The sequence below is a fragment of the Ranitomeya variabilis genome, chromosome 3 (genome assembly GCF_051348905.1).
Source record: "Ranitomeya variabilis isolate aRanVar5 chromosome 3, aRanVar5.hap1, whole genome shotgun sequence".
Taxonomy (NCBI): Eukaryota; Metazoa; Chordata; class Amphibia; order Anura; family Dendrobatidae; genus Ranitomeya; species Ranitomeya variabilis.
Genome location: NC_135234.1, coordinates 394,755,600 through 394,767,857, shown reverse-complemented (window position 1 = coordinate 394,767,857; position 12,258 = coordinate 394,755,600).

The window sequence follows — 12,258 nt, the reverse complement described above, 5'->3', positions numbered from 1 at the left end:
AGATGTCAGAGAACTCTTTATATGCTGGAGGTAAAGTAAATACCTGTACATGTGGTTCCTTAGCCGTGGACTCAGGGACAGCTTCTGTTAACGCTGAGTTGCTCCTTGTTGGAAAGATAATCTCCTTGGTCTCCCAGTTGATAATTGGGTTCTGAGAACGCAGCCAAGGAATGCCTAAAATCACAGGAAAATGAGGAGAGGAAATTAGCAAGAAAGAAAGTTGCTCCTGATGATTAGGCTCCAACAAAATTTCAAGGGGTACGGTCTCCTGATCCATAGGCTCAGAGATTAAAGGTGACTCATCCACTGTTTCCATGGTAATTGGAGAGGCTCTTTGCTGAATTTTAATACCATGTTCCTTGGCAAATGCGATATCCATGAAATTGCCACCTGCACCAGAGTCAATCATAGCTGCACTGGAAATCCACTGTCCTGAACACAGGATCTTAATAGGGAGAAACCAGTGAGAGTTCTTCTCCTTCAGCTCCTTGGGGGGTGAAGTCATAGAAAGTGAATGGAATACAGCGTTTAAAGGCAGGCTACATTCAGAGATGTCAGATTCATCATCACAGATGTCATACTCCCCTACTGCTGCTAGCACCTTGTTAGGCCGTCTGGGACACTTAGGACAATTGATCAGAAAGTGGTCAGACTGGCCGCAGTAGAAACATAGACTTTCGCGAAGGCGATGCTCCCGGCGCTCATTAATCTCGCGCCTCTGAATGGAATCAATTTGCATGGGCACCTCCTCCACCTCCCGAGAGGTTATACCTGCAGGCTCTTTAGAAGGAAGGGAAAAGTTAGAAATACGGTTATATGCAGCAAACTTCTCCTGCCTACGCTCAGTAAGGCGAATGTCTATGCGCACACAATGCTGTATAAATGTCTCCAGCTCTTGTGGTGACTCAGAGCGAGCTAGTTCATCTTTTACAATACTAGACAGACCCCTTTTAAAAATAGGCAATTGTGCATAACTGTCCCAATTGTTATCTACCGCTAATCTCCTGAATTCAGTGGCATACTTAATTACAGAACGTTTAGCCTGGCGTAAAGACAATAAAGCAGATTCAGCGGTTGCACGGCAATTAGGATCATCAAACATTAATGCCATAGCGGCCAAGAAATCATCCAAGTTATTTAACCAGTGGGTCACGAGACTCAATCATCGGATTCGCCCAGGCGAGCGCTCGTGCGGTCAGCAGCATTATTACACACAATACTTTGGATCTATCATTAGGAAACGGTCAGCATGTACATCAAAATATAGCATACATTGATTCACAAAGTCACGAAATTTGTCGCGATCACCATTAAATCTGAATGGGGGCAACTTAGGTGGGCTAGCTGGTGGCTGTTGCCCAGAGGGTAAAGTCGCTTGTGCAGCTATTTGCGTGCTTAAGTCCTGAAAAGCCCATCCATACTGGGACTCTATGCCAGCAAGTTTGTTTTCCTGGGCTGCCATGTGGGTGCTTAAGTCCTGCAAAGTCTGTCCAAACACTTGTTGATTGTGTTCAAAGCTTCCAAACTTCTTTTGCAGACCTTCCACATCTTTCTGCAGTGATCTAATTATGGAAAACACCTGCTATAATCTGCTCTCTGCAGTCATTGTTCCAGCAGTCTCCTCTTTTGTGGCTAGAGTATCCTGTAATAATTATAGGGGATAACTCAGGAGACTCTTTGCGTGGAACAAGACAACTACAGGACACAGTTTTATAAGTGGTAAAGTCTATATTATCACACGGTGATTCAATCGGGTGCAGAGAGAAACTCAAGTCCACAACACTTGGTGTAAATATTTAACGCAGCTTAAACAGTCTATAGGGAACTTCAGAGGAAAATGCAATCACGCAAAAAGTCTATGAAGCACAGTTATTCTTGAGGATACTTGACACGAATAAGTCCTTGTTTTAGTCCAAACATAGATAGTTATGCTTATAAGGCAGTTCAAGCAATGTTTTATCTCAACCAGGAAGGCCTGGGTGATAATCTCAGGTTTAAGCAGAGCAGCAACAGCTTACATGTCCAGCAAATGCAGATGGGAGTAAACACGAGCAGCAGATGAAGGAGGATTACTGGAAACTGGTGTATGCAGCAGGAACTCAGAGCAGAGTAGCAGTATCTCCACATAGGTTCACAGGAGCAGGTATATAGCCAGGGAGTCATCAGAGACAGGAGCTGGATGCAAGTCAGAATACTCTAGCACAGACTGAAGGCTGGGGTGGAGTTTTATAGCAGGAAGACACAGTGCACATGAAACCAAAGACGCCATCTTGGAAAAGGGCAGTAATGCACAAAAGGTAATAAAAATGTTCAGAGTCCTGACAAGCATGAAACTGAAGCTACCGAGTCATGTCCAGACATTGGAGATTTCCGGACCTGCACTGTGACAACTGCAGAGGACATTGCGCAGTAAGAGGAAGTAGCTGAGCTGTGATTCACCTGTCTTTTTTAGCAAAAATGTTTATAGATTTTTAAGATCTATAATTATGCAATAAAATTCTATACACTTTGTTTAGAAACTCTCAGATTTAGTTTCCTTTCTTCCATTTTCAAAATGAAAGGATCACAATCAGAGTAATTAAAAAAGAAAAAAACAAACAAATACTTACAATTCCCCAACTACCCTCCCTCCACCCAGACACGCAGGATATACTATTTAGATTTCCAGTGCTCACTTCAATCCTATCATTCTCTTGACCACAGTAACCCCTTGGATGTTGCACTTCCTTATTTAATCTCTATACAATGCTCTGCCTTTATCTCTCCCCCTGTCAGGACTCTGAACATTTTTTATTACCTTTTGTGCATTACTGCCCTTTTCCAAGATGGCGTCTCATGTGCACTGTGTCTTCCTGCTATAAAACTCCACCCCAGTCTTCAGTCTGTGCTAGAATATTCTGCCTTGCATCCAGCTCCTGACTCTGGTGATTCCCTGGCTATATACCTGCTCCTGTGAACCTGTGTGGTGATCCTGCTACTCTGCTCTGAGTTCCTGCTGCATACACCAGTTTCCAGTAATCCTCCTTCATCTGCTGCTCGTGTTTACTTCCATCTGCATTTGCTGGACATGTAAGCTGTTGCTGCTCTGCAAAAACCTGAGACTATTACCCAGGCCTCCCTGGTTGAGCTAAGATATTATTTGAACTGCCTTATAAGCATATCTATCTGTGTTTGGACTAAAACAAGGACTTATTCGTGTCAAGTATCCTCAAGAATTGTGCTTCATAGGCTTTCTGCGTGATTGCATTTTCCTCTGAAGTTTCCTATAGACTGCTAAGCTGCGTTTAATATTTACACCAAGTGTTGTGGACTTGAGTTTCTCTCTGTACCTGTTTGAATCACCGTGTGATAACATAGACTTTACCACTTATAAAACTGTGTCCTGTAGTTGTCTTGTTCCACGCAAAGAGTCTCCTGAGTTATCCCCTATAATTATTACACCCCCCTTTTCCCTCCACATTTGGATCAATTATTTTTAACTTTCCCTATATTCCCCCCAAGTCTTCCAATAAATACCAACTGGTCTGGACAAAGGGCTTCATGATTTTATGAAGTTCCTCCTTTGTATATTAATTGAGTACAAAGCCTTTCCATTTTATCATAAGTGATTTTACTTATCTTTCCTTATCACTTTCTGCTTCCATCCTTTCCAAATGGAATATGGCCTTCGCGTATCCTATTATCTCTTTCCAATTTGAAATAGATTCAGATAACCAATGTTTTAACAAGCTTCTTATGGCTATTAAACAGATTGTATGGAATATTGGGGTTAGTTTTTCTTTCTCTTTTTGTTGTACACCTTCCTCTCTCCTCTAGTAATGGAAGAGAAATGGTAACGGATATAGAGGAACACTCTTAACACCCATATTTTCCAATATTTGTATATAATTTATGTCTTTGTAGAATTCTTGTACTTTAGGGCAACTCCACAACCCATGTTGTAAGTCTGAATCTTTAAGTTTGCATTTTGGACAATGTGTCAGACGATTTCTCATCTTTTTGGATATTGGTATATTAAAGGCCAAGATTGCTCTATGCATGATCCTAAATTGTGTGTCCCTCCAAACCTCACTTCCGTACTACCTTTCACCCTACAATGATTTGATTCACCTGTTATTTGTGGATCTGGTGTTATCTGCTTCTAGCCTCTGTGGATACCTTTGTTATATCCTAATTTTTTCTATGGCAAGGATACTCAGACATTCATAACCAAAAGCTTCTAAAACCAACAGCTTAAAATAAGTCTTAGAGATTAGTAAGCTTTTGAAAATCTGAAAGATTAAATAGATACATTTGTATAAGCTATTATAGGGGTTCGTTGGGACCTAAAACGTATTTTCTAACTATCCATCCTTAAACCCAAAACACCTTTGTAATGATCTTTATTGAAAACATTAACATTTATTCCATGATATTAAAAATAGAACATGCTCCTAAGACCGCACTCTGGTGCACATGGGGACAAAGAGAAGAGTGGTGCGTTACGATCGCTGTAGCGATCTTTACCAAAGCTTATACACCTCTAAACTCCAAATTAAAGGGAACCTGTCACCCCCAAAATCGAAGGTGAGCTAATCCCACAGCATAAGGGGCTTATCTACAGCATTCTGTAATGCAGTAGATATGCCCCCGATGTATCCAAAAAGATGAGAAAAAGAGGTTAGATTATACTCACCCAGGGGCTGTCCCGGTCCGGTCCAATGGGTGTCGTGGTCCGGTCCGGTGCCTCCTATCTTCATCAGGTGACATCCTCTTCTTGTCTTCACGCTGCGGCTCCGGCGCACTTTGTCTGCCCTGTTGAGGGCAGAGCAAAGTATTGCAGTGCGCAGGCGCCAGGCCTCTCTGACCTTTCCCGGCGCCTGCACACTGCAGTACTGTGCTCTGCTCTCAACAGGGCAGACAAAGTACGCCTGCGCTGGAGCCGCAGCGTGAAGACAAGAAGAGGACGTCATCGTATGAAGATGGGAGGCCCCGGACCGCGACGCCCATCGGATTGGCCCGCCAGCCCAGGTGAGTATAATCTAACCTCTTTTTCTCATCTTTCAGGATACATCAGGGGCTTATCTACAGCATACACAATGCTGTAGATAAGCCCCTAATGCCGGTGGGCTTAGCTCACCGTCAATTTTGGGGGTGACAGGTTCCCTTTAAGTAGGAGCTAGAACCAATCACCTGTCAGAATATCACATGATGTAACGTACTAGTAAATAACATGCATGAAGTAAGACAAACATTAAGCAATGGACAGCAGACTTAATTAACTGACAACAATATTCAGACATATAACATAAATAAATGAAATAACATAACATATATAAAATGATATGGCAATTGTATGTTAGTAGTGAAACTAGAATTCCATTTGGAATTCTAGTACCCAGGTTGTAGATCCAATAGAATAGAATAGAATAGAATAGAAAGCAATCAATAAATGTTATGTGCCCGAAAATGGTATACTGTATATACTCGAGTATAAGCCGACCCGAGTATAAGCCGACCCCCCTAATTTTGCCACAAAAAGCTGGGAAAACTTATTGACTCGAGTATAAGCCTAGGGTGGAAAATGCAGCAGCTACCGGTAAAAGTCAAAAGTAAAAATAGATACCAATAAAAGTAAAATTAATTGAGATATCAGCAGGTTAAGTGTTTTTGAATATCCATATTGAATCAGGAGCCCCATATAATGCTCCATAAAGTTTATGATGGCTCCATAAGATGCTCCATATTAAAATATGCCCCATATAATCCTGCATAAAGGTTTATAATGGCCCCATAAGATGCTCCATAGACACATTTGCCCAATATAATGCTCCACAAACGTTGATTATGGCCCCATAAGATGCTCCATAAAGATATTTGCCCCATATAGTGCTGCACAAACCTTGATTATGGCCCCATAAGATGCTCCATACAGACACTTGCCCCATATAATGCTCCATAAGCGTTAATTATGGCCCCATAAGATGCTCCATAAAGATATTTGCGCCATATAGTGCTGCACAAACGTTGATTATGGCCCCATAAGATACTCCATACAGACACTTGCCCCATTTGCTGTTGCTGCAATAAAAAAAAATCACATACTCACCTCTCCGTCGCTCAGGCCCCTGGCACTTTCAATATTCACCTGACTTCGTTCCGGTGCCGCTCCATCTTCAGCGTCTTCTGCACTGACGTTCAGGCAGAGGGCGCGCACTAACCACATCATCGCGCCCTCTAACCTGAGCATCACTGCAGAAGACGCTGAAGATGGAGCGGCACCGTAACGAGGAGCAGGTGAATATCGCGCAGCGCAGCGCTCCCCTCCCCGTTATACTCACATGCTCCTGGCCCTGCTTTCCCAGCGCCGCAGCTTCCTGTATTGAGCGGTCACCGTTACTGCTCATTACAGTAATGAATATGCGGCTCCACCCCTATGGGAGGTGGAGCCACATATTCATTACTGTAATGAGGGGTACCATGTGACCGCTCAGTACAGGAAGAAGCTGCAGCGCCGGGGAAGCAGGGACTTGCAGGGACCGTGCCAAGAGTAGGTGAGTGTAATTAGACAGCCCTCGCTCCCCCTCCCCTGCCAACCCCTGGGTATGACTCGAGTATAAGCAGAGAGGGGGACTTTCAACCCCCAAAAATGGGCTGAAAATTTTGGCTTATACTCGAGTATATTTGGTAATTGAAAACATCAACTAGTCCTGCAAAAAACAAGCCGTCACATAACTGTCAGCAGAAATGTAAAAAAATTGTAGCTCTCAAAATGTGGCTATGCAAAAACTTGTTTTTGCAAAAAAAAGGTGTTTTTTAGTGTGCGACAGCAGCCAAACATAAAAAACTATATCAATATGATATCGCTGTACTCACACAGACCTGAAGAATAAAGTTGTCTTATCACTTATAGTGAGTGAAGAACAGCATAAAACATAAATAGAACTAATCCTTGCCCTGCTGTTGATTTGTTCATTCTACCTCCCAAAGATCGCAGTATGGCTCGGCTCACATTTATACTGTGTTGTACCCTGCATGCTTACACCAGAGTTTCTGTAAGTCTCTGAAATATATGATTCAGACAAAATCCCCAGTGGAAGATGCCATATAATGTGGCAGATGAAGACACTGAACGCAGTCTGGCCTATTTTGTGACGGTGTCCGTCTGTTTAAGCATGCATAAAACCGAAATCAGAAATATTTTGGTGCACCTCTGAAAACATGGATACCACTAGACAGACGCCAGATGGAGTACAGAGTATCTCTGCTGCCTCATTGAACCTCCATATTGAACATACCATATGGTATATCAGAAGTAGGATATCACGTTGGCCTGATTACTTACATATGGTACTTTATTGATAAGTCACTTTGTACCCTATGTATCTTTATAGGGTTGTCTAGGGAGATGGAGGGATAGCCGCCCATGAGTGGGGGCACCACTGCGCAGGATTGAGAGTGTCAACCTCAACCTATAGAGTAATTCATTGTATACAATGCCATAACCTATTACAAAATACTATAACCTCTTGCTTTAATTACTGCACCACACCGACAGGGCTCTGAAGCCACTAGTATTCAAGATATCCTGTCACATCCCATTTGCAAATCTGCAAACCATTCATCTTTATTGATATGGTTATATGCCCCAATTCGTTGCCCTAACTCATCCCAAAGGTGCTCTATAAGGTTTAATACAGGTGATAGGCATGGCCATTGCAGAAACAAACATTTCTCTTTCCTAACCAATTTTTGACTAAATAGGATGTGGGCTTAAGGTTATTGTCTTGCTGGAATTTCCAGCCCCTGCCTACTTTGGTTTTACCATGTGGCAGCATTACATTCTCCAGTATGTCCTTGTACATGGTAGCATATTTCCCTCAATTGTATGAAGAGGGCCAATGGCGGATGCAGAAAAGCTGCCGCAAACTATGATATTGCCACCACCATGTATCACTGTAGGTGTTTGATACCCTACATCATTATGTTTTCCAATTGGGCAGGATATATAGTGCTTGCCATCACTACTCAAGGCTTCTTGACTGCAACTCATGCATTCAACCCTACTGCTCTTAGCTGTCGCACCAGTTTGGCGACTCACTTTGACACCATAATCTTTGTTCATTTAGTGCAAAATAAACATCAGATACTGTTTTATGGACATCAGATACTGATGATTTCCTAATAATGCGATCAACTTTGGAGGACGTTTTTCATGGTCGTACACTGTCAGCTGTTCCATAACATTATTTTTCTTTCATTAATATACTTGACTCTTGACTCTGAGAACAGTTGAATTCCATAGCTACCTCTTTTTGGCTTTGGCCTGACTTCACTCTCAGAATAATAAGCTTCCTGACATCTAGTAAGAAATTTGTCTTTGTCATGTTTTAACCTAAAAAACACACAAAAAAATTGACTACCCATTACAAAATATGCAAAACATTTGGTCAAGCAAATGTTTAAAACTAAGGGTACTGTCACACTAAACGATATACCAACGATCACGACCAGCGATACGACCTGGCCGTGATCGTTGGTAAGTCGTTGTGTGGTCGCTGGGGAGCTGTCACACAGTCAGCTCTCCAGCGACCAACGATGCCGAAGTCCCCGGGTAACCAGGGTAAACATCGGGTTACTAAGCGCAGGGCCGCGCTTAGTAACCCGATGTTTACCGTGGTTACCAGCGTAAACGTAAAAAAAACCAAACAGTACATACTCACATTCCGGTGTCTGTCCCCCGGCGTTCTGCTTCTCTGCACTGTGTCTGCCAGCCGGAAAGCACAGCGGTGATCACCGCTGTGCTCGCTTTCCGGCCGGCCAGCGCTCACAGTGCAGAGAAGCAGAACGCCGGGGGACAGACACCGGAATGTGAGTATGTACTGTTTGTTTTTTTTTACGTTTACGCTGGTAACCACGGTAAACATCGGGTTACTAAGCGCGGCCCTGCGCTTAGTAACCCGATGTTTACCCTGGTTACAAGCGAACGCATCGCTGGATCGCTGTCACACACAACGATCCAGCGATGACAGCGGGAGATCCAGCGACGAAAGAAAGTTCCAAACGATCTGCTACGACGTACGATTCTCAGCAGGGTCCCTGATCGCTGCTGCGTGTCAGACACTGCGATATCGTAACGATATCGCTAGAACGTCACAGATCGTACCGTCGTAGCGATCAAAGTGCCAATGTGTGACAGTACCCTAACACATAAAGAGATAAAACAATGAGAAACACAATTTTCATCGTTATACCCAGGGCCGCCATCAGGGCAATACTACACTTATGTAAGGGGCCCGGTGCAGAAGCAAAGGAGGAGGGGCCTGGACTGTCTGAGACACGCTGGCAGAGTTTGTGACCCGGTCAGGGCCCGTCCTCTATTGCTTCTCCTCACCAGGCTCCCGGGGCAGCATCTGTCATCTTTCTTTGCTAACACAGCCACCCACAGTGCAGGGTCTATAAACACTGCCCTACACGTGCGTGTCTGTGATTGGCTGTGAGCTCCTACTCACCGCTTCTACCTGGACCTCCTCTTCAGCTCCAGGGATAAGAGAGGTTTCCCTGTGTGTGCAGACCGGTGCACAGACTCCATGGCAACAAGCAAGAAAGGGAAGAGGTGGGCGAAGCCAGGTCTGTGGGGGAATAAGGCTACTTTCACACTAGCGTCGTGCACTGCTATGCGACGTTGCAGCGCACCGACGCATACTGTGGAAGCGCCGCACAATGGGGGCAGCGGATGCTGTTTTACATCGCATCCGCTGCCCCATTGTGATGTGCGGGGAGGTGGGGGCGGAGTTCCGGCCGCACATGCGCGGTCGGAAAAGAAGCTATCGACGCACAAAAAAAGTTACATGCAACTTTTTTTGTGCCGACGGTCCGACGCAACACGACGCAACCATCGCACGACGGTTGTGACGTGTGGCAATGCGTCGCACTGTGTCGTTAATTCAAGTCTATGGAGAAAAAACGCATCCTGCAAGCAATTTTGCAGGATGCGTTTTTTCTACAGAACGACGCATAGCGACGTGTAGTGCACGACGCTAGTGTGAAAGTAGCCTTTAGACACAGACAGTGCTGAGGAGAGTTGGTTATTGGAGAAGCTACTGAGGAGAGGAGAGGGGTGATGATTAGTGTTGAGCGATACTTTCCGATATCGGAAAGTATCGGTATCGGAAAGTATCGGCCGATACCGTCAAAATATCGGATCCAATCCGATACCGATACCCGATCCCAATGCAAGTCAATGGGACGAAAATATCGGAATTAAAATAAACCCTTTATACACTTGTAGGTTCATTCTACATGAAGGAAAACAACTAAGAATAATGTAGGATGTATTGGGGGACGTGGCGGAGACATTAAAGGCACAGAGGTTTAGCCCAATGTAATAGAATAGCAGGATTTTTTTTTTTTTTTATGACGTTCGGCGTTAGAAAGAATTTCACTATGTTATTTTTTTTTTTTTTATGTCACATATTGATGTTTCACTATCACTACTTCAACGCCCTTCACCTTCTTTTTTACTTCTCCCACGCTTTCTTCTTCATTATCCTCATCATCAGCTTCTTTGACATCAACTTCTTCACCTTATTCATCTTCTTCTTCATCTTCTACCTATTATTTTTTGGGTTACATTGTTCATATTCTTTTTATTTTACTATTATCTTCATCATATTCTACTTCTTCATCATATTCTTATTTGTGACAGGCATTCCCGTAGTTGTTATCTATAAAAGTTTGAAGATTACACCTTCCGTTCTGCCTGTCACAAAACAGTTACATTTGTCCGCGTTCAGTTTGGCCTGCAGCATCAGGCTTTATCCAGGGGCACCACGAGGAGGAACGGACTCACCCCCATACACTGCTTAGTCTTCTTCTGCTTATAATTTAGATAATATTTTTTGCTCTGATATTTAGTGTTATGCTTAATGTTCTTCTGCTCTTTGTTCTGCAGCCTCTTGTTCTTCTGCTTCTCGGTCTTCCAGGTCGTCGTCGTCTCCAGGGTTGTCGTCTCCGGGGTCGTCGTCATCGGGGTGGTCTTCAGGGTCGTCGTCTCCGGGGTCGTCGTCATCACGGTGGTCTTCAGGGTCATCGTCTCCAGGGTCGTCGTCATCACGGTGGTTGTCGTCTCTGGTGTCGTCGTCATCTTAGGGGTGTTCTTCCGGGTCATCGTGTTTAGTCTCTTGAACTTGGAAATGTAGCAGAAGGTACAAGAAGGCTGAGAAAATGCCGAGAACCAGCTGATGGAACTGGAACTCGGATGGCTACCCGAAGGTCCAAGAGCCAATGGAACTACCGAGGACCAGCTGACGTTACTGGAACCCGGTTACTAAGCAGGAGGTACCCGTGCCTGAAAGCACTACCAAGGACCACCTGACGTTGGTGGAACTCGGATACCCAGAGGGAGGCACCTAAGCCAAAGGCTCTGCCCGGAACCAGCTGATGGTACTGGAACCAGGATGGGGAGCAGAAGGTACAAGAGCAAAAGACACTGCCGAGAACCAGCTGACGGTGCTGGAACCCGGATGGGTAGCCGAAGGTCCAAGAGCCAATGGAACTACCGAGGACCAGCTGACGTTACTGGAACCCGGTTACTAAGCAGGAGGTACCCGTGCCTGAAAGCACTACCAAGGACCACCTGACGTTGGTGGAACTCGGATACCCAGAGGGAGGCACCTAAGCCAAAGGCTCTGCCCGGAACCAGCTGACGGTACTGGAACCAGGATGGGGAGCAGAAGGTACAAGAGCAAGTGTCTGCGTGGCTTTTGCAGGACACGATGCCGGCTGCACAGCAGGGGAACAGCTGGCGGTGCTGAACCCCACTGACACATTGGCTGGTGTTTTTCTCTGTGCAGCTAGCAGTACCGGGCCCCAACTGGCGGTGTTGGAGCCCGGGGTCAGCAGGAGGAGGAGATGGAGCAGAGTGTAGGCCGAAGCCTGCACTGGCGGCAGCTTTTGGGTCTGTTGTGCCTGCGTGGCAGTTGCAGGACACGTTGCCGGCTGCACAGCAGGGGAACAGCTGGCGGTGCTGAACCCCACTGACACATTGGCTGGTGTTTTTCTCTGTGCAGCTAGCAGTACCGGGCCCCAACTGGCGGTGTTGGAGCCCAGGGCTCTGCAGGGGGAGCAGAGTGTAGGCCGAAGCCTAATTGAACCAATTTCAAAGGTAACCTTTAACCCCCCCTCAGGGGTTACAAAGTAGAAGAGCCACAGCTTATGCAGCAGTAGTGCTGCACAAGTCAAAGGTTGCTCTTTTAATTTCGCTCCTTGCACACGCTG